Raw genomic sequence first — 22,654 nt, 5'->3', positions numbered from 1 at the left:
TTTCCTTCTCACTTGGGTTGTGGCAGAATTCATCTCTATGAGGGTGTAGAATGGAGGTCCACATTCTCTTGGAGCTTCCCTGGTGGCTCAGACAGTAAAGAATCTGCCTACAATGGTGGAGACTGAGTTCAATCCCTGGGTTGGGAAGATCCCCTGGAGAAGGGAATGACAACCCACTCCAGTATTCTTGCCTGGGAAATCCCATGGAGGCAGGAGTCTGGTGGACTACAGTCCACGGGGTCGAAAAGAATAGGATATGACTGAGTGACTAACAGTTTGTAAACTGAGGATAAGTCCCCGCTCCTGGAGGCTGTTGTTTTCCCTGACTCAGGGTCTCCTCCCTTCAGCTTCAAAGCCATCAGTGGGGAGAAGGGTGAATCCACTCATGTCTTCTGTCTTTCAGCCTTCTTGTACTTTTTAAGAATTTTTGAGATTAGATTGGATCAATTCAATCTAATCTAATCCAGATAATCCAGGATTATTTCATCTCAAGGTCATTAACTTTAACCTTAGCACAAAGTCCCTTTTGTCACAGTAGGTAACATCATCCTAGTTCTGGGAATTAGGACATGATGTATTGGAGGGGGGCATTATTCTCCCTACCCCAGACATGGCAGCAGGACTGTTTCACTGCAGGTGTGTTTGACTGCAAAGAAAAAGTTAACTTAAAGAAAAGAAGGAGGTAAGATTAAGTAGGAAGGGAAGATGATATTGATCCAAACATATTTTATGGTTGGATTTTTTAGGCTTGAAACTAAACATAAAGCTCACTCCTAGTGATTCTGAAACTTTTATCCGTATCTTTATTAACCAAGAAATGTATACCAAATTTTGATTTTTAGTGATTGTACTGGTGGCTCAGCGGTAAAAAATCCACCTGCCAATGCAGCAGACCTGAGTTCGATTCCTGCGTCAGGAAGATCCCCTGGAGAAGGGAATGGCAACCCATGCCATTATTCTTGCCTGGGAAAATCCCATGTCCTGAGAAGCCTGGTGGGCTACAGTCCATAGGGTCACAAAAGAGTCAGATGTGACTTAGCGACTAAACAACAACAATCACAAGACAATACTTTTTAAAATGTAAAATAATACCACAAATATACTTAAACAGCGACACCTCCTTTCCCCACCTCAGCCTGTCTGCTATTCAGGCCCACCGTTGTCCTCTACTCCTCCTCCCCCAATCACAGAACAGGATTCTGTCTCTGAGATCCCTCCTCTGTGTTGACAGCATTTCTATAACATTTGTTGACCCAGGAAGCTGTCTGACCTTGAAGCACATCACCATCTTCAAGACATTATGTAAGCTGCATTTGTTGGTGGGAGCCTGTGGCTCATTTTTATATGACTTGACCTTTTTACAAATATAGTAAAAAAGAAAAATCTATACTTATACAATGTCAATTTCTTATTAACCAATTGGATAGAATTTCATGGAACACTATGTCTCTGACTAGACTCACAGTCCAATTTTCTTTTTGTTTTCTTTGGACTGGACTGAGTTTCCCACACCCCAGTTTGAGTCTGCAGTGTCATTACTAAAAATCCCTGTTCTCAAGAATAGCAACAAGAAACCCACAAAAGGCTCTTTGAACCTCTAAGTTGAGGTGGAGATGAAAGGAGAAGTGCTTTTTGTCTTAAAGACTATCTTCCTTCTTCATGAAAGAAGTCAGTCTTAATGCTGAAAAATGTAAGAACAAGACAACTCAGTTGCAGAGATGAACATCTAAAAGCATAAAAGAATGGTAATTTGCTGTAGCTAAAAATAGACCCCCACCTTGATGCATTTGCATCACATGGGTTGTTGGCAGTGTGGCCAGCCTTCATCTGCAAAGAGACAACATCAGAGCCTGCAGTCAAAACTCAGATACAGTTGGTTTTAATGTGCTTTGCTTCTAAGTGGGACACATTTCAGTGATTTCTTCTTCTGACTTTCCTCACAGTGATAATCAGAGTCATAATTATTACATTCCTGGTTCCAATCATTTATCACGTGGCTACTCTGCAAACAATACAGTTGTGGTCCTTGCCTTTAGGGGACTTAGGTCCTGTAGGGGAAGGAAACATAAAGCAAGTAATTACACACATTATTCATTCATTACAGTTGGGATAAGTGACAACAAGCAAAAATGGTCAGCGTTATGTACATTTATAAAGGAAAACACTAAATTAGTTTTCTAAAATGATCAGTGCTCTCTGTAGCCTCCTGAACTTCATAAACTGTATCCTTTGTTTTGAAATCAGGTGATTCCTTCCTACTACCTTCATTTTTTTGGCTTTTAGAAATTGTCTTTACTTCCTAAAACTGAACCTCCCTACATACTCTTAGGGTACTTCTCTAGTGGCTCAGATGGTAAAGCATCTGCCTGCAACACAGGACACCTGACTTTGATCCCTGGGTGGGGAAGATCCCCTGCAGAAGGGAACGGCTACCGACTCCAGTATTCTTGCCTGGAAAATCCCATGGACAGAGGAGCCTGGTGGGCTAGAGTCCATGAGGTCGCAAAGAGCCAGACATAACTAAGTGAATAACATTTTCACTTCATTACATGCTCTCATAGCACCCTGTGATTAATCTGTAGCTCATATCTTGCATATATTTAGCAATTGTTTTGTTTATTTATTGGCCTATATGTCCCTGTAGGCCATAAGCTTCTCGAAGGCAAGACTGTGTCTTATTCAGTGACATATTTCCTATCACATAATACACACCAGATAAATGCCGAGAGAGTGAAAATGAGAGAGTCATTTCCTAGGCAGGTTGATAAGAAGTTTCGGGGTCCCCAAGGAGAGAGGGGTCTGAAATTCTCAAGGAGGAAGAAAGGACAAAATTTTTTTTCTTTTCTGTCTGCATTCCTTAGGATTATATAACAATAATGTATCCTGTCTGAGGACAGTCTCTGGCTAATTCTGTTATCTTAAAATGTAAATTATGGGAGTAGGTCTGTCTTTACAATGATTTTATAACAATAACATATCCTGCCTAAGGACAGTCTCTGGATTAAACCTTCTGGCTAATCCTGTTATCTTAAAATGTAAATTATGGGAGTAGGTCTAGTGAGGTCTTTACAACCTCCAGACATTCTTTTGATTCATTGGAGAGGATATAACTCCACCACTGACACTGGCAAGCAGGTACTCTTTCTGCCCCCTTCTGATGCCTATGTCAGAAGCTTTCTCTATCTCCTTTATACTTTAATAAAACATTATTATACCAAAGCTCTGAGCGACCAAGCCTCGTCTCTGGCCCCGGATTGAATTCTTCTCCGGAGGCCAAGAATCCCAAGAATCCCGCCGTCTTTACGTGGTTCAGCAACATACCTTTCAAAAGAGAGTCAGCTGACACTGGGACGCTCATCTCTTCAGTGAAGCCGTTTATCAGTTAAGTTCCCTCCTTCCCTTTCTCTTTCTCCCCTGTTTCTTCAACGTGGATCCTCACAGTCAGCTGTTCAATATGTTCAAGCTGACTCTTCCGCAAAGAAATCCTCCCTTGATTAGCTATCTCATCCAGACACTGCCTTATTTCTCTTCTTACCTTTATACCCCAGCTTCTTGAAAGAAGTATTTTCTCTTGCTGTCTCTACTTTCCTTTGTTCACCTAGTCCTCTGCCCCTCATTTTACCACACTCTCCAGCTTATCAGTGACCATGATCTCTTATCTAACTGACTTCTCTGCAGCATTTTACAACGTGGTCTTCCTTTGTTGCCATTCTTGCTGCTCCATCTTAGTCTCCATGGTGGGCTCCCCTTTCTCTGCCCACTACTCCTCAAAGGCTGGTTTTCCCAGTATCTTCAGTCCTGTCTCTCTTCTATTCTCAATGCACATAATCTCTCTAAGGGATATTATCCATTCTAGTGATTCAAACAACCAGCTGTATCCTGCTGATCCAGCCCAGATGTCTCTCCTGAACTTATATCTCTATTTACTCTTTTTTTTTTTAAAATAAATTTATTTATTTTAGTTGAGGGCTAATTACTTTACAATATAGTAGTAGTTTTTGTCATACATTGACACGAATCAGCCGTGGGTTTACATGTGTTCCCCTTCCTGGACCCCCCTCCCACCTCCCTCCCCATCCCATCCCTCTGGGTCATCCCATTGCCCCAGCCCTGAGCATTTGTCTCATGCATCGAACATGGAATGGTGTTCTGTTTCACATATGATAATATACATGTTTCAATGCTATTCTCCCAGAACGTCCCACCCTCACCTTCTCCCTCAGAGTCCATAAGACTGTTCTATGCGTCTGTGTCTCTTATTCTGTCTCACATATAGGGTTATCGTTACCATCTTTCAAATTCCATATTCTATTTACTCTTGATTGAATATACACACATGGATGTTCACCAATTCCTTAAACTCAAATTGTCCAAATCTGAACTAATGAACATTCCAAATTGGGAAAGGAGCATGTCAAGTCTGCATATTGTCAGCCTGCTTATTTAACTTATATGCAGAGTACATCATTCGAAATGCTGGGCTGGATGAAACACAAGCTGGAATCAAGATTGCCGGGAGAAAGATCAATAACCTCAGAAATGCAGATGACACCACCCTTACGACAGAAAGTGAAAAGGAACTAAAGAACCTCTTGATGAAGGTACAAGAGGAGAGTGAAAAAGTTGGCCTAAAACTCAACATTCAAAAAACAAAGATCATGGCATCTGGTCCCATCAATTCATGGCAAATAGATAGGGAAACAATGGAAACAGTGACAGACTTTATTTTCTTGGTCTCCAAAATCACTGCAGATGGTGACTGCAGCCATGAAATTAAAAGATGCTTGCTCCTTGGAAGAAAAGCTATGACCAACCTAGACAGCATATTAAAAAGCAGAGACATTACTTTGCCAACAAAGGTCCGTCTAGTCAAAGCTATGGTTTTTCCAGTAGTCATGTATGGATGGGAGAGTTGGACTATAAAGAAAGCTGAGCACCGAAGAATTGATGCTTTTGAACTGTGGTGTTGGAGAAGACACTTGAGAGTCCCTTGGACAGTAAGGAGATCCAACCAGTCAATCCTAAAGGAAATCAGTTCTGAATATTCATTGGAAGGACTGATATTGAAGTTGAAACTCCAATACTTTGGCCACCTGATGAGAAGAACTGACTCATTTGAAGACCCTGATGCTGGGAAAGATTGAAGGCAGAAAAAGGGGATGATAGAGGATGAGATGGTTGGATGGCATCACTGACTCAATGGACATGAGTTTGGGTAAACTCCAGGAGATGGTGATGGAGAGGGAAGCCCAGCGTGCTGCGGTCCATGGGATCGCAAAGAGTCGGACATGACTGAGCAACTGAACTGACCTGAACTGAACTTCCCCAACTAGCCTTCCTATGTTTTCTACTTTGGTAAATAGTATCACAGTTATGTGACTACTCATTATTCTTCACCTTTTAATTTTGTCACTACAAGCAATCCTCAGGATTTATCCCCTGCCCCTACCCCGCCAGAATTCTCTCTTTTTTATTATGGTTTCCAGCCCTGAGGAAGTATTCATCTGATCTTGCATGTTGACCATCTTTTCTGGCAGAGGCTTTAACATCTTAATCATTAAATTTCAGTTTCAGTATTGCTTTGAATCTTGGCTGTGTGTTGCTTTTTCTTGCCTTTTCTATAATTTTTTGTTTAAAGTTTTAAGAGAGAAGCTGAGGCAGAGAGCTTTATGCCTGGAAATGGGCATGTCTTTCCTTCTGCTGGGACTTTAGTGTGGGGATTTGAATTAATCTAGCTAGGAATTAAGGATTCAGGTTCACTTTTGCTATAGTTACTCTTGCATTAGACCTCAAATGCCTCTAGGGATCCCTTATGTTTCTGGTGGGACTAGTTTGTCAGCGGGTTTTCACAATGTCTGCCCCAAACTCTGCTTTAGGTTTTCCCTTTGCACTGTATCCAAGAGGGCCTGTTTCTATGCTCCTGCAACGTTCCCAATGGTATCTTACTGTTCCTTATTATTCATTGTTTTCCAACCTTGTAGGGGAGGTGAAGGGAGATATTTGTTCCTCTGATTCAGTTTTAGTCTCAGCAGGCACCATGTCCCTGAGTCTTGGGATGTTTCCTTTCCAGGGCTCCTACCCCTCCCACAGTTGCAGTTCTAGCTACATCATGTATTCCTTCACTTCTTCTTGGAGTAGAGAGTTTTCCTACAACCTTAACCAGCTGCAATGTGTTTTCACCAGAGCTCTAAGAGCAACAGTCCCTCTCACCTCTTTGGACCCCAGGAAATGTCAGCTGTTTTTCTCCACTCCTTTACCTTTGTTTGCTGTCTCTTTCCTGGCTTCTGTTCTGCAGACTTTCAATATGCTCAGGTCCTTCACAGCCTAACATTCATTAAATAGTTTATCTTCCATGAATCTACTTTCATAGTCCTCGCCTACTCCTCAGTCTTTCCAGTCTGGCCTCCACTGTTCTTCAGATATTGCTCTTGTCAAAGTTTCTATGGTCAGGATTGGGCCCTGTAGACCACGATCCTCAGAGACCAGATGACTGGATGCACCATTTGCAGATCATCTCTGCAAAATAATAACCAAGGAGTAGGAAAACAAATGCCAAAACATTAACCAAGCCAACCATGAACAAACATTACAGTCAATGATTTATAGTGGAGCAGAAATTTGCTCTCAAAAAGTAGCATTGTATAATGGGCTCCAGTTTCATCCATCTCAGTAGAACCGATTCAAATGTGTCTTTTTTAATGGCTGAGTAATATTCCATTGTGTATATGTACCACAGCTTCCTTATCCATTCGTCTGCTGATGGACATCTAGGTTGCTTCCATGTCCTGGCTATTGTAAACAGTGCTGCGATGAACATTGGGGTACACGCGTCTCTTTCAATTCTGGTTTCCTCGATGTATATGCCCAGCAGTGGGATTGCTGGGTCATATGGCAGTTCTATTCCCAGTTTTTTAAGGAATCTCCACACCGTTCTCCATAGTGGCTGTACTAGTTTGCATTCCCACCAACAGTGTAAGAGGGTTCCCTTTTCTCCACAGCCTCTCCAGCATTTGTTGCTTGCAGACTTTTGGATAGCAGCCATTCTGACTGGTGTGAAATGAATCAGTTCTACTGAGATGGATGAAACTGGAGCCCATTATACAGAGTGAAGTAAACCAGAAAGAAAAACAACAATACAGTATACTAATGCATATATATGGAATTTGAAAGATGGTAATGATAACCCTATATGCGAGACAGAATAAGAGACACAGATGCATAGAACAATTTTATGGACTCTGAGGGAGAAGGTGAGGGTGGGACGTTCTGGGAGAATAGCATTGAAACATGTATATTATCATATGTGAAAGAGAACACCATTCCATGTTCGATGCATGAGACAAGGGCTCAGGGCCGGGGCAATGGGATGACCCAGAGGGATGGGATGGGGAGGGAGGTGGGAGGGGGGTCCAGGAAGGGGAACACATGTAAACCCATGGCTGATTCATGTCAATGTATGGCAAAAACTATTACAATATTGTAAAGTAATTAGCCCCCAACTAAAATAAATAAATTTATAAAAAATAAAAAAAAAAAAAGGGAAAAAGAAAGGGAAAAAAAAGTAGCATTGACATATATACACCATCATGTATGAAAGAGATAGTTAGTGGGAAGCTGCTATATAGCACAGGGAGCAGGGAGCTCAGCTCAGTGCTCTGTGAAGACCTAGAGGAGTAGAATGAGGGGTAAGAGGGAGGCTCAAGAGGGAAGGGGGATATATATATATAGTTGTGACTAATGCACATTGTTATACAGTAGAAACTGACACAACATTGTATCAATAATGTATAACAGTGGAGGGAAAGCGATTTTGAAGTTTTCTTATTCCACACTGTAAAGTGGCCTATGTATCATCCATTTTAAAAGTTAAGAAGTTAAGAAATCAAAGCTCAGTGAGGTTGTCAAGAAGTTAGTAAGTTCAAATTTGTGTTCACTGACTCTAAACTCAACCCTCTGAAACTTCAGTAAAATGGCAAGGAAAGATCTGTCAAGTTTTTTTCACTTCTGGCTTCATTGTGTGATGTAAGAACACGTTGGTTAATTTGCACAGACAGATTGTTTTCTCACTAAAACAACCAAAGTCTTCATAGCATTTTGGATAGGCCTAAGTTGGGAAAAGAAAGTAATTCTGAGATTTGAACTCTGGATGAACTTCACATATTTTTAGTAGGCCTTTGTGGGTATTTAGTGGAGCCCGTTACTGTTTTTGATTAAGACTGGAATTTCAATTGTGCTTTGGATTTTCAAAATGTGTTTCCATAATTTTGTCCTCCTCTCCCCTTCTCTCCCCACTGCTCCCCACCTTCTGTACAATAACTCCCTCAGGTACATGCTGGGGGATAGTCAACCAGGATCACATACCAGGCTGTGGCATCAGCTGAGCTGGCAGTAATGCCAGTTGGCTGGCCATCCCTCTGAAAGCTTCCCACACAGATTAGTTTCAGATGTAGCAGTGTAAGTAAGGGCTCTGGTTGGAGGGAAGTTGTAAATAAAAGTGACAGCCTGTAATTTCCTTGTGTCTTTTGTTTTGAAATTTGTAAGTAGATTATTTGAGATATTAGTGGGACTCTTTAGACCTGTTCCTTTGAGGAAGAAACCCAGTTGACTTCCTCTTTTCTGACTTCAAGGGTAGCTGTACTCTCCTTAACAATTACATGTATTTTTTTCTGAGTGTGTTGTCTGTCACAGTTCCTATCTTACATACGACCTTAGCAGTAAAGTGCCTCTATTACTCTTCACACCTTAGGAAAAGAAAATTTTTGCATTTTACTGGTGTATAAAAATAAGCTTTAGCTTGCAGCTTTGCAGGATGCAGAAGGTTAGTCAGATCCTCTGTGTAGAGGAAGAGCCTCTCTGTGCTATACAGCAGCTTCCCACTAGCTATCTATTTTACACATGGTAGTGTATATATAGGACTTCTCAGATGGTGCTAGTGGTAAAGAATCCACTTGCCAATGCAGGAGACATAAGAGATGTGGGTTCGATCCCTGGGTTGAGAAGATCCTCTGGAGGAGGAAATGGCAACCCACTCCAATATTCTTGCTTGGGAAATCCCATGGACAGAGGAGCCTGGCAGGCTTCAGTCTATAGGGTCACAAAGCATCAGATATGAGTGAAGTGACTTAGCACACATTCATGCACACATTTATATGAGTACCAATAAAAAGAGAAATTCTTGGGTATAAATGTAACATAATAGATGCAAAATCTATATGAGGAAAATTACAAAACTCTGATAAAAAAATTTTAAAAGATCTAAGTAAATGGAAAGATATTCCACGCTCATGGATGTGAAAACTCAAGATGTCAATTCATCCCAGTTTGGTCTATAGATTCAATGCAATCCCAGTTGAAATCCCAGCACGTGGTTTTGTGAATACTGACAACTAATTGTCAAGTTTACATGAAAATGCAAAAGACTCAGAATACCCAATACAACATTGAAGCAGAAGAACAAAGTTGGACAACAGATATAAGCAAACATATGAAAAGATATTCAGCAGCATGTCACTAAGAAATTGCAAATTAAAACAGTGAGCTACCACTACACACTTATTAAAATGGCCCAAATCCAATCACTGACAATACCAAATGCTGACAAGGATGTAGAGCAATGGGAACTCTGATTCCTCACTGGTGTGAATACAAAATAGCACAGTCACTTTAGAAGACAGTTTGGTGATTTCTCATAATACTAATCAAATGCTTACCATATGATCCAGCAATCATTCTCCTTGGTATTTACCTAAATGAGTTGTAAAATTATTTCCCCTCAGAAACCTGCACGTGAATGTTTAAACAGCTTTCTTTGTGATTGCCATAAATTGGAAGCAAGTAAGATGTCCCTCAGTAGGGGGGCTGATAAATAAACTGTGGTATATCCATACAATGGAATATTATTCAGCATCAAATAGAAATGAGCTATCAAACCACGAAAAGATTGGAGGAAACTTAAGTGCATATGGCTAAGCGAAAGAAGCCAATCCCAGTAGGTATAGTCCAACTACATGACATTTTGGAAAAGGCAAAATGATGGGCACAGTAAAATGCTCAGTGTTTTCCAGGGGTTCATAGAAAGAGATGGAATGATCAGGTAGAGTGCAGGGCATTTTTAAGAAAGTTAAATTATTTCGTAAGATAATGTAATGGTAGGTACAAATCACAATACGTTTGTCAAAATCCATTGAAATGTACAGTCCCAAAACAAACTTTGATATAAACTCTGGACTATAGTTAATAATATTGGTTCATCAATTGTAACAAATTTACCAGAGCTATATAAGAGAATAATAATAGGGGAAACTATGTGAGTGTATGTGTTTGTGTGTGTGTGTGTGTGCGCACGGGCATAGAGGCCATATGAGAACTCAGTGTACATTTTGATCAATTTTTATGCAAACCTGAAACTTCTCTAAAAAATACAGTGCATTGATTAAAAAATTTTGAATTGAGAGTTGGCAGAGGACAAGATCAGATCATTTGGAGGTGAACACAGTTTGCACTGCTGTGCTGTGCTTAGTTGCTCAGTCGTGTCTGACTCTTTGTGACTCCACGGACCGTGTGTAGCCTGCCTGGCTCCTCTGTCCATGGGATTCTCCAGGCAAGAATACTGGGATGGGTTGCCAGGCCCTCCTCCAGGAAATCTTCCCAACCTAGGGATCAAACCCAAGTCTTCCACATTGCAGGTGGATTCTTCATTGTTTGCATTATCTAGAGGTTAACTAGCTCTGGAACTTTCTTGGAAACAAAAACACATGGGATTTGAGTATGCTTTTCAAAATCTCATTGCAGATGGAAACTTTGGACACTTAGAGAAAGAATGACAAGAAGATGCTTTCTGAAGGAAGATCGAGTATTTGTAGAAGTGATGAATTCAGCTGACACTAGCTCCTCTTTCCTCATAATCTCAAGTGATTGAGGTGGCTAGTACTTGAGCCCAGGAGGCTGACCTGGCTGCCACCCATAGCCACCACAATTAATGTACCTCACCCTAGTGACTAATGACATTTCTCTAGTCTGGGGAGACTCCTTCCCCTGCAGGTATCACAGTGCTGTTGGGCTCCTTTGAACCTAGCCTCTGTCCTAATCCCCTCTTTTTAAGCCCAGTACAAATTTCCCCAGGACTGGGGCAGAATGTTGAGATAACTCTAGCCAAGGGTGTTCCCAAGAGCCCCTGTCTTTTCTGAAAATCAACCACACTGTAGGAAACTCTTGTTATTGCCATCTTTTCCTCCCATCACCCATCCTCCAAAGTTTGGGATTGTGCCTCCAGTACAAAGAGGATGCTACTTTTCTAGTAGCATTGAGGGATAGTTCATGTGAATTCACAGAAATTGCCCTTGGCCATTGAACTTTCTCATTTCACCTTTCTAGATGGTTCTGAGTCTCCCTTTCTCTCTCTTTTTTTGCTTCTGAGATTCTTTTTAATATCCTGTTATGGATTTATTAGCCTTCAATTAACTTACACTCTTTTTGAATCAATGGCTTCCACTGTGCAGTTATAAACTCATTCAATGATACAAATGGAAGTGTCATGATCTGGCCTTGATAAGCTTGGTTTACCTCTATGAATGTACCAAGCTAGGACCATCTTTCTATTTTGGACTTTCTCGTGGGAGAATTTCTGATTCATAAAAACCTGCCAGGGGTAAATTTAGAGGTGACCTATAGCAATATGACCAATGTCCCTAAAAACACAATTGATATTATGGACATATTTCCCATAGACTAGGAACCAGTGTGTACAATACTGTGTTTATAAACTCACATAGTTGTTCAAAATTCAAATATGTCTACAGAACCATGAAAGTATGAAGATGTAAGGTGATTTTGACATGGCTGCAGATAGAATCAAACAATTGAGTGAAGCAGGAACAATCCAAACCCCCCAGGCTTGAGATAGAAACATGAGGAAAGATGATGTAGGATAGTCATCAGAAGGAAAAGAGGAGGAGAGGAGGAAAGAGAGGTCTGGTGGTCCAAAGAAGGCAGGCCAAGATTGCAGGGCCATGAAGATCTGGAGACCAGGCTACCAGTCAGGTCCCAGGAGAGAAAGAGTATGAAAAGGAAGTGCTCTAAAACCTGGGTAGCTTCTCTGTTAACCACCAGACTTTGTGTGAAGTGTCTAGACATCGTAACTACGTAATCTGAGGGAACCTCAGTCCACAGGTTTATGGATTCTAGATTCGTGTTTCAGACTAATCTCAGATGTTGCCTCCTAGATGCTGTGCTCCTCCCCTTACTTCACCCCTGAATGCTAGCCCTCACCCTTTCCTGAGCTCCAGCTACCACTGTTGTCTCATGTCATAGCGAATATGTGTTTGCCTCTTTAAGAGGAAGAAAAAAATGCTAAAGACAATTAGAGTATAAATAAAGTTTTCCCTCTTTCATAAATCAGAAATTTGAAATGCAGACACATTGGAGAGAAAATGCTGTGCTGAAGAAAGACAGTAGGACTGCTTTGGTTCTGTGGTTCTCTGAACCCTTTCTCCAGAGATGGGGGAGGTGATCCTGAGCCCCATGTTTGTTTGGACATTAAAGATCCAGGGATATCTGTTGGACAGACTGTACTGGATTTTAGAGCAAGACTGCCGAGGAAGCAAAGTTCAGGCTTTAAAATAACATCTCTCTGAGCAAGTGTCTTTCAACTGGGTGAAGGGCCTTGCATATTGGAATGAGACAAAAGGTAACTATGGGATTTTGAACTTTGGTAACTAGAGAGGGCTTGTGGGTTCCAGGAAGTTGCTTGTTTAGTTTTCTTAAAATATTTTTGAAAGAAAACAATGGATAGTTTTTATAAATTGACCAAGTTTTTACCAGGTTCTCAGTTACTATTCTCACTCATGGGTAGTGTCTGGCATAATCAACTGATTAAAATTAATGATTGCTGTGGGCTCTAGGCTCAAACTATTTTTTCTTTCTCAATCATTTTTAATTATGCATAGAAACATTTCAATGAAGGTAATTGAAATGCTATTATAATCTGTGAAATCCTGAGCAAATTATTTGCATTTCTGAGTCCATTTCCTTTTTGTAAATTGGGGATAAAGGAAGTTTGATGTGAGAAATAAATAAGCTCTTAAAGTGAAAATCTTAGAATGAAGGAGGCACTCAATAAATGCTAGTGTCTTCCTTCCCTCATCTCAAATATTTTAATGAGCTTCTTGAATCCTTTCTCTTTGTAAAGACTTGTAAATAAGGATGACTTGAGGAACGTTTCCCTACCAATTTGTTCTCATAAGAAAGAAAGATTTATTCCTTCAATGTTCACAGAGTGCTTTTCATGTGAAGGTGGATGCCAGGTGGTAGGGGAATGATGAAACTCCACACTGCACATCCCACGTCCTGAAGAAGCTTCTAGTGCAATGGACAGTGTAGAGCAGGACATGATAGGCATTCTGTAAATAGGCAAATAATGTACACTCTGGGAGCCTGTGTGGGAAAAGTAGGGTTGTTTCTGGTTGGAGTGAGCATCGTTTTGGGAAAGAATGGAGCCAGCGTTGACTGAGGGCTCACCAAGTGCCAACAGGATGAGATGATCTTGTACATGTTGTCATATGTAATCCTCATGGTAATCCTGTGTAGCATGGACTCACAGATCCATTTTATGGGTCAGAAAACTGAGGCTCTGAGATGGTAAGGAACTTACCTGAAATCACCCAGTGAGTGAATGGTGGAGTTGGGATGCTAAGCCAGTTTTATTTTATCTGTTTGCTCTTTTTTCTACTCCACACTGTTTCAAGGTCCGGGGGACAGATGATCATTCCAGGCAATGTATCCATTTTTCATAGTGGATATGATAGGGATGATAGAAGGCTCTTGCCTTTGCAGGTGAGAAAAGAACAGGAGAAAATCATGGACAGGACAAGGTAGTCTCACTTCTGGTCATGGGATCTTCTCAAGGCACCACTGCCTTGAGGGAGACCCACCAAATAACTGGATCTATAATCTCTCTTAGTGGAGCTATCTAGAGCTTAAATAGGAAATGCCACCGATGAATTAAAAACAAAAAAGCAATATGAGGACACTTCCGCCTGGCACGGTCACCTGAGAGCACAATCACACTTCTGGCTCTGCCATCCAAGTCCTGCTGCCCAGAAGAAGCCTCATGTGATTGTCCCTATGTGCCTTGGCCACCCACTCTTTGTAATCCTTTAGGCTTCAAGTGAAAGGGGCCTTTAGGTTATTGTTTGTGTGTGTGTTTTTTAAGAAATCGGGTTGACTTTTCTCCTTGTTTAGACAGAGAGTCTCTCTGGATAGTTTGGAATCTCTCCAGGAATGCTAACCTTCTCTGAAGGAGGTTGCCCTGAACAAGGAGAAATGCTTGCTCTTCAAAAATGACTCCTTAGGGAGGCCGCCAGCTGCTTCATTTTTGCAGAGTCAGGGAAGTTTCATCCTCAGATAAGGGATTTGAGAAGAGTTGGCTGTGATTGCCTGAAAAACTCCCCAAGGACAAACGTCCAGAAGATAGTTGCCCTCACTACCCAGGGGCCAAGGCCTCCTTGTTTATTGCCCCTTGTAACTTTTCCTGCTTTCCTCTTCTATCTGTACCCATCTTACACCCAGTTTGGAGTCTGGAAGGAATCACAGCTCCTGGAACAATATTTGGAATGATCTGTAGGGAATCAATTTATAATGTTCCTTTTTCTTTCATTCATTCATTTGCTAGTTCATTCATTATTTATTCATTCATCTGAGCAGAATTTTCTATTGTTAAGCAACACTTGTTACAGGATATCCTTGTTTTTCTAGCTACAAGTGGTGGAGAGGATGCCGACTTCCTTTGTTTTGTTTCTCTAAAGACCCTCTAAAGGGGGGTTTCTAAAGAATTACATAGCTTGATAAATGGCATTTCTATTCTTCATCAGGTGGTTGGAAACTTCTTTCATTGAAAGTGAACCAGTTTTCCAGCTTAGACTTCCTTAAGGATCTGTGAACATTCAAAGATGCAGAGAACCCAAAGCCTGTACTCTGTGACAACATAGAGGGGTGGGATTAAGAGGGAGGTGGGAGGGGGTTTCAAGAGGGAAGGGACATATGTAAACCTATGGCTGATTCATGTGCTATATGGCAGAAACCAACACAATATTGTAAAGTAATTATCCTCCAACTAAAAAGAAAATAAAATTAAACAAAAGAGTATACAGCAAAGGACAACCAGTGGGTTTAGGCTCTTGTATGCTGGCTAGAATCCAAGTCCATGCAGCACACAACTAGGAATGGAGCCTTCCCCTCTGGCAAAGGCACACTCCTGAGGGTTGTGGGTTGGTCTGAAGATACAAGTCACCGGGTGTGTCTTTCTCATTCCCCACATATCCGTTAGTAAAATGGTAGCACCTTGTGGCGTTTACATGTTAACAAGAGTTTTGTTCTTAATTGTGTCCCTAATGCATTGTCATGTGTCTCAAATGGTAAAGAATCTCCCCTGCAGTGCAGGAGGCCTAGGTTCAATCCCTAGATTGAGAAGGTCCCCTGGAGAGGGGAATGGCTACCAACTCCAGTATTCTTGCCTGGATAATCCCATGGACAGAGGAGCCTGGTAGGCTACAGTCCATGGGGTCACAGAGTGAGACATAACTGAGCAACCAACACTTTCACACTTTCAATGCGTCATCAGGGAGGATGGCAATATAAAGACCATAAAGAACCTCATTATTAATGGTGTATCATATGTAAAGAGAACATTTGCTATACCCTGAGGATATACTAGGGAGATTTTTATACTCATTTATCAAATCAAATGTCAGCCAGAATACCATTTTGAAACAGAAGTGACTCAATGCAGTGAGTAGGCTCCAGGCTATATTTTGTGTTATTTGATGTCTCCCATCAGTTTTGCCTTTTCCTCTCCCCCACTTTGACAGTCCCCTGTCTTTCCCCCTGGCACATCTCTCTTTCCTCTTCCATATCAAATCTGCTGTATCCAGAAATTACCCAAAACTTACTACCTCTTGGGGATAGAAATGGTTCAATTTGATATTTCACTGATGAGACTTTGAATGCAATAAAAAAAAATGAAGGCTTAAAATGCAGACTTTCCTATATGTGGGTACTGGATGGGAAGGTCTTTAACTGATGAGAGCTTCCTGGATTCCCTGGCATGAAGTAGGTTTGGTAATCTCAGTTCAGTTCAGTTCAATCGCTCAGTCGTGTCTGACTCTTTGCAACCCCACGAATTGCAGCATGCCGGGCCTCTCTGTCCATCACCAACTCCCGGAGTCTACCCAAATTCATGTCCATTGAGTCGGTGATGCCATCCAACCATCTCATCCTCTGTCGTCCCCTTCTCCTCCTGCCCCCAATCCTACCCAGCATTAGGGTCTTTTCCAGTGAGTCAACTCTTTGCATCTAGCCTCTGTTATTTGACTTTTCAGCAACATTTGACATATTAACAACTCCCTCTTTTATAAAACTCTCTCCTGTCTTGGGTTTTCTGTTACCATAATCAAAACAATTTTTTTTTTTTTGGCTGCACCTCATGGCTTGTGGGATCTTAGTTCCCCAACTAGCAAGCAAACCTGTACTCGCTGCACTGGAAACAGAGTCTTAGCCACTTGACTCCCAGGGAAGTCCCTATTACCATACTTTATGGCTTCCCCGTTTCATTGTCTGAAGCATCTCAGATTCCTTTGATGGGTCCATCTCTAATCAAACTCTGCTCAGAGTCAGTCTCAGACCCTTTTCTTTCTTTCTCTCCACTCTCCTCTAGGTTGGCTTGTCCATACTCATGGCTTTAAAAATCATCTTTGTGTAGATGACTGATTACATTTTTATATCCAGTCCCCTGAACTTTAGACTCATTCATTTACCAACTTAAGATAGCTAAATAAAAAACCTGGCCTTTTTATCTCTGAAACTTGTTTCACTACTTTCTCAGTGTTCCTTGTCTAAATAAATGATACACCCCAAAAGCAAAGACTTATGCTGGAAATTTTTAGAACCATCTTTGATTCCTCTCTTTTCCTCACTCCTTGTGTCCACTGCATCATCAAATCCTGCCAGTTTTCCTACAAAGGTATATCTGAAATCCATCAGCTTCTATCTACCTCCAGGGACACCATCCTGATTCATGCATCATTATATTTCCCTATGGGGCTCCCTGGTGGTTCAGCGGTAAAGAACCTGCCTGCCAATGCAGGAGACAAGAGTTCGATCTCCGGGTCAGGAAGATCCCCTGGAGAAGGAAATGGCAACCCACTTCAGTATTCTTGCCTGGGAAATCCCACGGACAGAGGAACTTGGTGGGCTAGAGTCAATGGGGTCCCAAAGAATCGGGCATGACTTAGCAACTAAACAGCAACAACAATCTCTTCTAGAATCCTGGAATACCTCCCTAACTAATATCTCTGCCTCTTTTCTTGCCCTCTTCCCCACCTCACCAAATTATTATTCAACAAAAAATGAAAACGTAGTTGTCAATAGTGAATACTCAGATGTGATTCTTTCAGGTGTATGGCAAAGTGATTCAGTTATACATTACACATATCTATTCTTTTTCAAATTCTTTTCGCATTTAGGTTATTACATAATATTGAGTAGAGTCCCCTGTGTTATACAGTAGGTTCTTGTTGGTTATTCATTTTAAATATGGCAATGTGTACATGTTAATTCCAAGTTCCTTAACTATCCATTCCCCATGGTAACCATAAGTTCATTCTCTAAGTTTGTAAGTCTATTTCTGCTTTGTAAAGAAGTTCATTTGTATCATCTCTTTTTAGATGTACTCCAATATAAAATAAAAAGTTAAAAAAGAGTGAATACTCAGGAATGATATGACTTGGGTTTGAATCCTGGCTCTGCCGCTTACAAACTACAGGAATTTAGGCAATTTATTTTTTTTTCTGTGCTGCAGTTGCCTCAACTATAAAAGGATGTTCCTAATAGCACCTACCTTACGGAATTATGATGACTGAATCTTTTCCCCTTTTGAATTGAGTAGAATTCTTATTGTTCAGTCACTAAGTCATGTCCGACTCTTTGTGACCCCATGGACTGCAGCATGCCAGGCTCCGCTGTCCTTCACTATCTTCCAGAGTTTGCTCAGATTCATGTGCATTGAGAACTCATTAATATGTCAATAAAATATGTCCCCCACACCCCCACCCATTCTTAAGATCTTTCAGTGGCTTCCTATATACTTGATATAAAATTCAAGCTCCAAACCAGATCTTCTACGTCCAGTGTGCCCTGGCCCTGGCTCCACTCTGACCTCCTCTCCACTCTCCCTCCCTCACTGTGACCCAGACACACAGTCTTCTCTGGGGTCTCAGGCATGCCATGCTCTTTGCGGCCTCAAGGGAATTTTCATTCTTTGTTCCCTCTGCCTAGAAACTTCAAACGCCTGACTCCTTCCCCTACTTCAGGCCCAGCCTCGGTGACACGTCTTCTCAGCAGCTTCCTCTGGCCATACTATTTAAGGTGGATTCCTTATCCACCTTATACCAAATACTTATTACAGTATTTGGTAATTTTATTTGTTTTTGTTTTCTCCCACCTCACCCACATGTAAGCAGCTCTGTGAAGGCAGAACCATGACTTTCAAGTTCATTGTTGGATCAGTAGTGCCTGGCACACAGTAAGTGCTCAATAGTTACTGAATGAATGAACAACTGCTAAGCCAACACTGACCTTCAGTAGGAAGTCAGGTGTGAGCCAGAATCCAGGTTCTGCAGGATATATCAGATGATATACCTATAAGTACTGGCCTCCCAACTTGCTTCATTGTTCAATAAAGCAAACACTACAGTGGAACTTTGTCAGCTAGTAAAGGAGGAGTCCTAGATATGGAGCCAGAGCTCTGGGCTCAGTCCAGGATCTGATATTAACTGGCTCTGTGACCTTGAACCGGCTCTATACATCTCAGAAACCCAGCATCTTATTGGAGAATGAGAGTGATTGAAATAAACAACTCTTAAGATTCCTTCTAGCATAAATATTCTGTTTTGGATGTCATGTTTTCTGCAGAGAAGAGAAAACTAGTGCAGCATTTAGCGTTCAAAGGAGAGATAAATCACACACTGAGTTTTAGGAGAATCAAAGAATCATGAGTGAGTGCTTGGAAAGTTTCTCTTTGGGAGTATCTAAGAATAAGTTGGTGCGACTTCATCCACTTGATAGTTATTTATTCATTACTGCGTATCCCCTGAGTCATGCTCACTGTACCCTGTCTGGAAGCATCTCCTCTCCATTTTCTTTGTTTCTATAGCTCACACCCACACCCACCCACCTACACCCACAAGCACACACACACACATACACACACTCACTGACTCATGTACACACCCATCTTCTTTATTGCTAAGCTTTTTTTTTACTTTTGCCACCTAGCAAAATCTCTCTTCTATCACCTTATGAAGAAGAAACATCCCTAATTCCATCAGATAGAGATCACCAGCTCTACCTCCACACAGAAAGGGAAGGCAAAGTCTCCATGTTTTCAACCAGCTCACTTGAAAGCGTTTGTGTGCGCCCTAGGTCCTGCCCAGAGCCTCCACAAATGTCTGCAGTCACTGCTTCCTCGCCATGCACTCAGTCACTTTTCCACAAGAACAACTATTTTCACAAGAACTATTTTTGACTGAATGAATATTAATAATCAATATCAATGCAATATTATTAATATTAATATTGAAAGGATATAATTTTAATATATTTTTATAGTATAATAGTACAATGTTTTATCTACTTTTAGGGATAATGGGATCTTCCAGGTTTTGTACAAAGGGAAGCTTCCATAAGTAAGGATCCATAAGGAGTTAAGTAGATCTGCTTAAAAATTTCCTCTCAGTAGATTTCAAGTATACAAGATTGTATTATTAAATATAGTCTCCATGATGTACATTATATCCTCAGAACTTACTCATTAAAAAAAGATAAGCTTCTCTGCACCATCTTTTATTGCTTAAATTCTACAAATTTTTGAAGGACCCACTCACTTGCTGCCTCCACTCTAACTTTTCTTCAACCCTTTGTTAGGAAGCACTCTGCCCTTTCTCTGAATTCCTGTAACATTTCATTCATTCATTTACTCATCTAGTCAACAAGTATGTACTATTTTGTAGACAATAACCTCTGCTCTCATGATGGTTATAATCTAGTGGGAGATACAAAAATGAATACATGTATATTATGTTATGCTCAGTCGTGTCTGACTCTTTGCCACCCCATGGACTGTAGCCTGCCAGGTTAGATGGAGATACATGTCATGGGAAAAAGGAGATGGGAAAAGGGTATAGAGAGGTCCAGTGTTGGGGTGAGAATGGTGTCAATTTTGAGTAGAATGGCTAATGGGGAGATGATCTTCCACCAGAGACCTGCTGGAAGTGAGGGAGTAAGCTGGGAGGGTGCTCTAGAGGAGGAAATGACAAGCGGAAGGTCATTGCGCCAGCAGAGGTGTGAATGAGAGAGTCTAACAGGTGAAGGGAGCAGATGCGTGATGGTGGGGGGATGGGCTGCGTATCCTATAGCTATTTAAGGGTTTGGCTTTTACTCAGAGAGTGATCAGAAGCCATTAACAGGGTTTGAGGAGAGAAGTGATGTTATCTGACTTAAATTTTGAAAGGATCGTTTTGGCTGCAAGGCTTCAAATAGGCTGGGATGAAAGCAAGAGTATTGTCAAAAGGATAAGACATTGGTGGTAATGGTGGAAGTGATGAGATCCAGTTAAATTTTGCAAATGTTTTGAAAGTAGATAGGTAGGAAAATATACTCAGATGTGGACTATTAGAGAAAGATAGGAAAGATAGGGAAGGGAGTAGGTTTGGGGAAGATTAGAAGTTTACTTGTGGACATGTTACTACAGAGGTTTCTCTGTGATATTTAGGTCTAGATTTGGAGTGAGGAATTGTATTTATGAGACTGGAGCAATTGGAGAAGTCCAGGCCGGATATGTAAATAAGTCATTTGTGTATAAGTGATGTTTAAAGATCAAGACATTATCAGGAATTGATGCTTTTATCTGTGCCCCTTTAAGCATGCTTTCTATATTTTATTATTAGTTGTAAATTTCCTCCCATCCATCGTTAGATTATTTTCTTGGGGATAGATCCTCTCTGTGAACTCTCACAGAGCCTAGCCCAGAACCTAGCTCCAGGCAGATCTTAGTAAATGATTTCAGTTAACAGTGCAAGACAGCATGATTAGGAGTTTAAACTGTGGTGGAGTTAATGCTAAAGATTTCAGCAGATGATGTGCTGAACGTGGTCTGGGAAGGTCTGGCCCAGAACATAATAGTATAAGGAAAGCAAAGGAACAGCATAAGGGGAGCAGAGACGGGAGAAAAGATCTAAGGCTTAGGGGAACATGAAAATGAGACTTGTTCTAGTTCTACAAAGATTACGCTAATTTAAGTAAAGACACCAAATCTGGAATTTGGAGACAGAGGATAAGATGGTTGGATGGCATCATCGACTCAATGGACATGAGTTTGAGCAAGCTCCGGGAGATAGTGAAGGACAGGGAAGCCTAGCGTGCTGCAGTTCATCGGGTTGCAAAGAGTCAGACACGACTGAGCACCTGAAGAGCAACAATAAAAGACTGAGCATTTGGCCCCCTTCCTCAAATTCATATGCTGAGAATTAATCCCCAGTGTGATGGTACTTGGAAGTGGGACTTTGGAAGGTGACTAGGTCAGGAGAGTAAAGTCTTCAAGAATGGATTAGTGCCCTTGTAGAAGAGACTCCAGAGCTCCCATGCATTCTTTGCGCCGTGTGAGGACACAGTGAGAAGGCAGCCATCTATGAACCAGAAGGCGGGTTCACCAGACACCAGATCTGCTAGAACCTTGACTGTGGACTTCCAAGCTTCCAGAATTGTGAGGAATGAATGTCTGCTGTTGAAACCACCCAGTCTATGGCATTTTTGTTATAACAGTTGAATGGACTAAAGTGATAAGAATAAGAGGAGGATTGAGGAAGGGGATGGCTTAATGTGGGGATTCTCAAATGTGATCCCTCTGGAGGATTTGTTATTAATAACACACAGATTGCTGGCCCCACTCCCAGAATTTCTGACTTGGTTGGTCTGGAGAAGGGAGGAGAATCTGTATTTCTAACAAATTTCTAGTGCTATTGTTGTTGCTCCTTTGAAGTCTGCATTTTGAGATTCACTGGCTTAGAAATAAGATAGTCTTTTCTTTTCCTTTTTTAAAAGCCAGTAATATGATTATTAATCACCTCTATAAGAGTAATAACCAGAAAATTATCTTTTCATAATTCATTAAACCTAATTTTTATACACAGTGGGGTTATAACAGGGCAATGTTAGTTGGTTCATTTTATATTCAGTTTCCAAAGAAGTTAACTGACATTTAATAGCTTGATAATTGATCTATGTCATCTTAAATTGTTGGTATAACCTTTGATGAAGAAAAGGAAAGTATTTCTGAAAGCTCAGGGCACCTTCAATTTCCCCCCCACCCCAGTTTTATTGAGATATAATTGACATACAGCGGTGACGGTATTTAGGCTGTACAGCATAATGATTTAAATCACATATATTGTGGATAATTACTACAAAAAGTTTAGTAAACATTCATCGTCTCATGCAGACACAAAATTTTTTTTCTTGTGATGAGAACTCTTAGGAGTTACTCACTTAACAATTTTCACATGTATCATACATTGATAGCTATAGTCATCATGCTGTACATTATGTC

The 22,654-nt window shown here is 41.0% G+C and overlaps 1 protein-coding gene across 1 annotated transcript in view; it reads left to right on the top strand.

The window, feature by feature from the left end:
* The first annotated feature begins 12,640 nt into the window (after window positions 1–12,640).
* The window catches only part of LOC145507183 (vascular cell adhesion protein 1-like), a 123,723-nt gene continuing 113,709 nt past the window's right edge, over window positions 12,641–22,654 (top strand). The window contains exon 1 of the mRNA XM_081493159.1: window positions 12,641–12,685. The gene's annotated coding sequence lies outside the window, so the exon portion shown is untranslated. The remainder of the gene's footprint in view (window positions 12,686–22,654) is intronic.

Source organism: Giraffa tippelskirchi, chromosome 5 (genome assembly GCF_054371585.1).
Source record: "Giraffa tippelskirchi isolate mGirTip1 chromosome 5, T2T-mGirTip1v1.2.pri, whole genome shotgun sequence".
NCBI lineage: Eukaryota > Metazoa > Chordata > Mammalia > Artiodactyla > Giraffidae > Giraffa > Giraffa tippelskirchi.
Note: the sequence above shows the minus strand (reverse complement) of the source record. Positions and strands in the feature narration are given on the sequence as shown.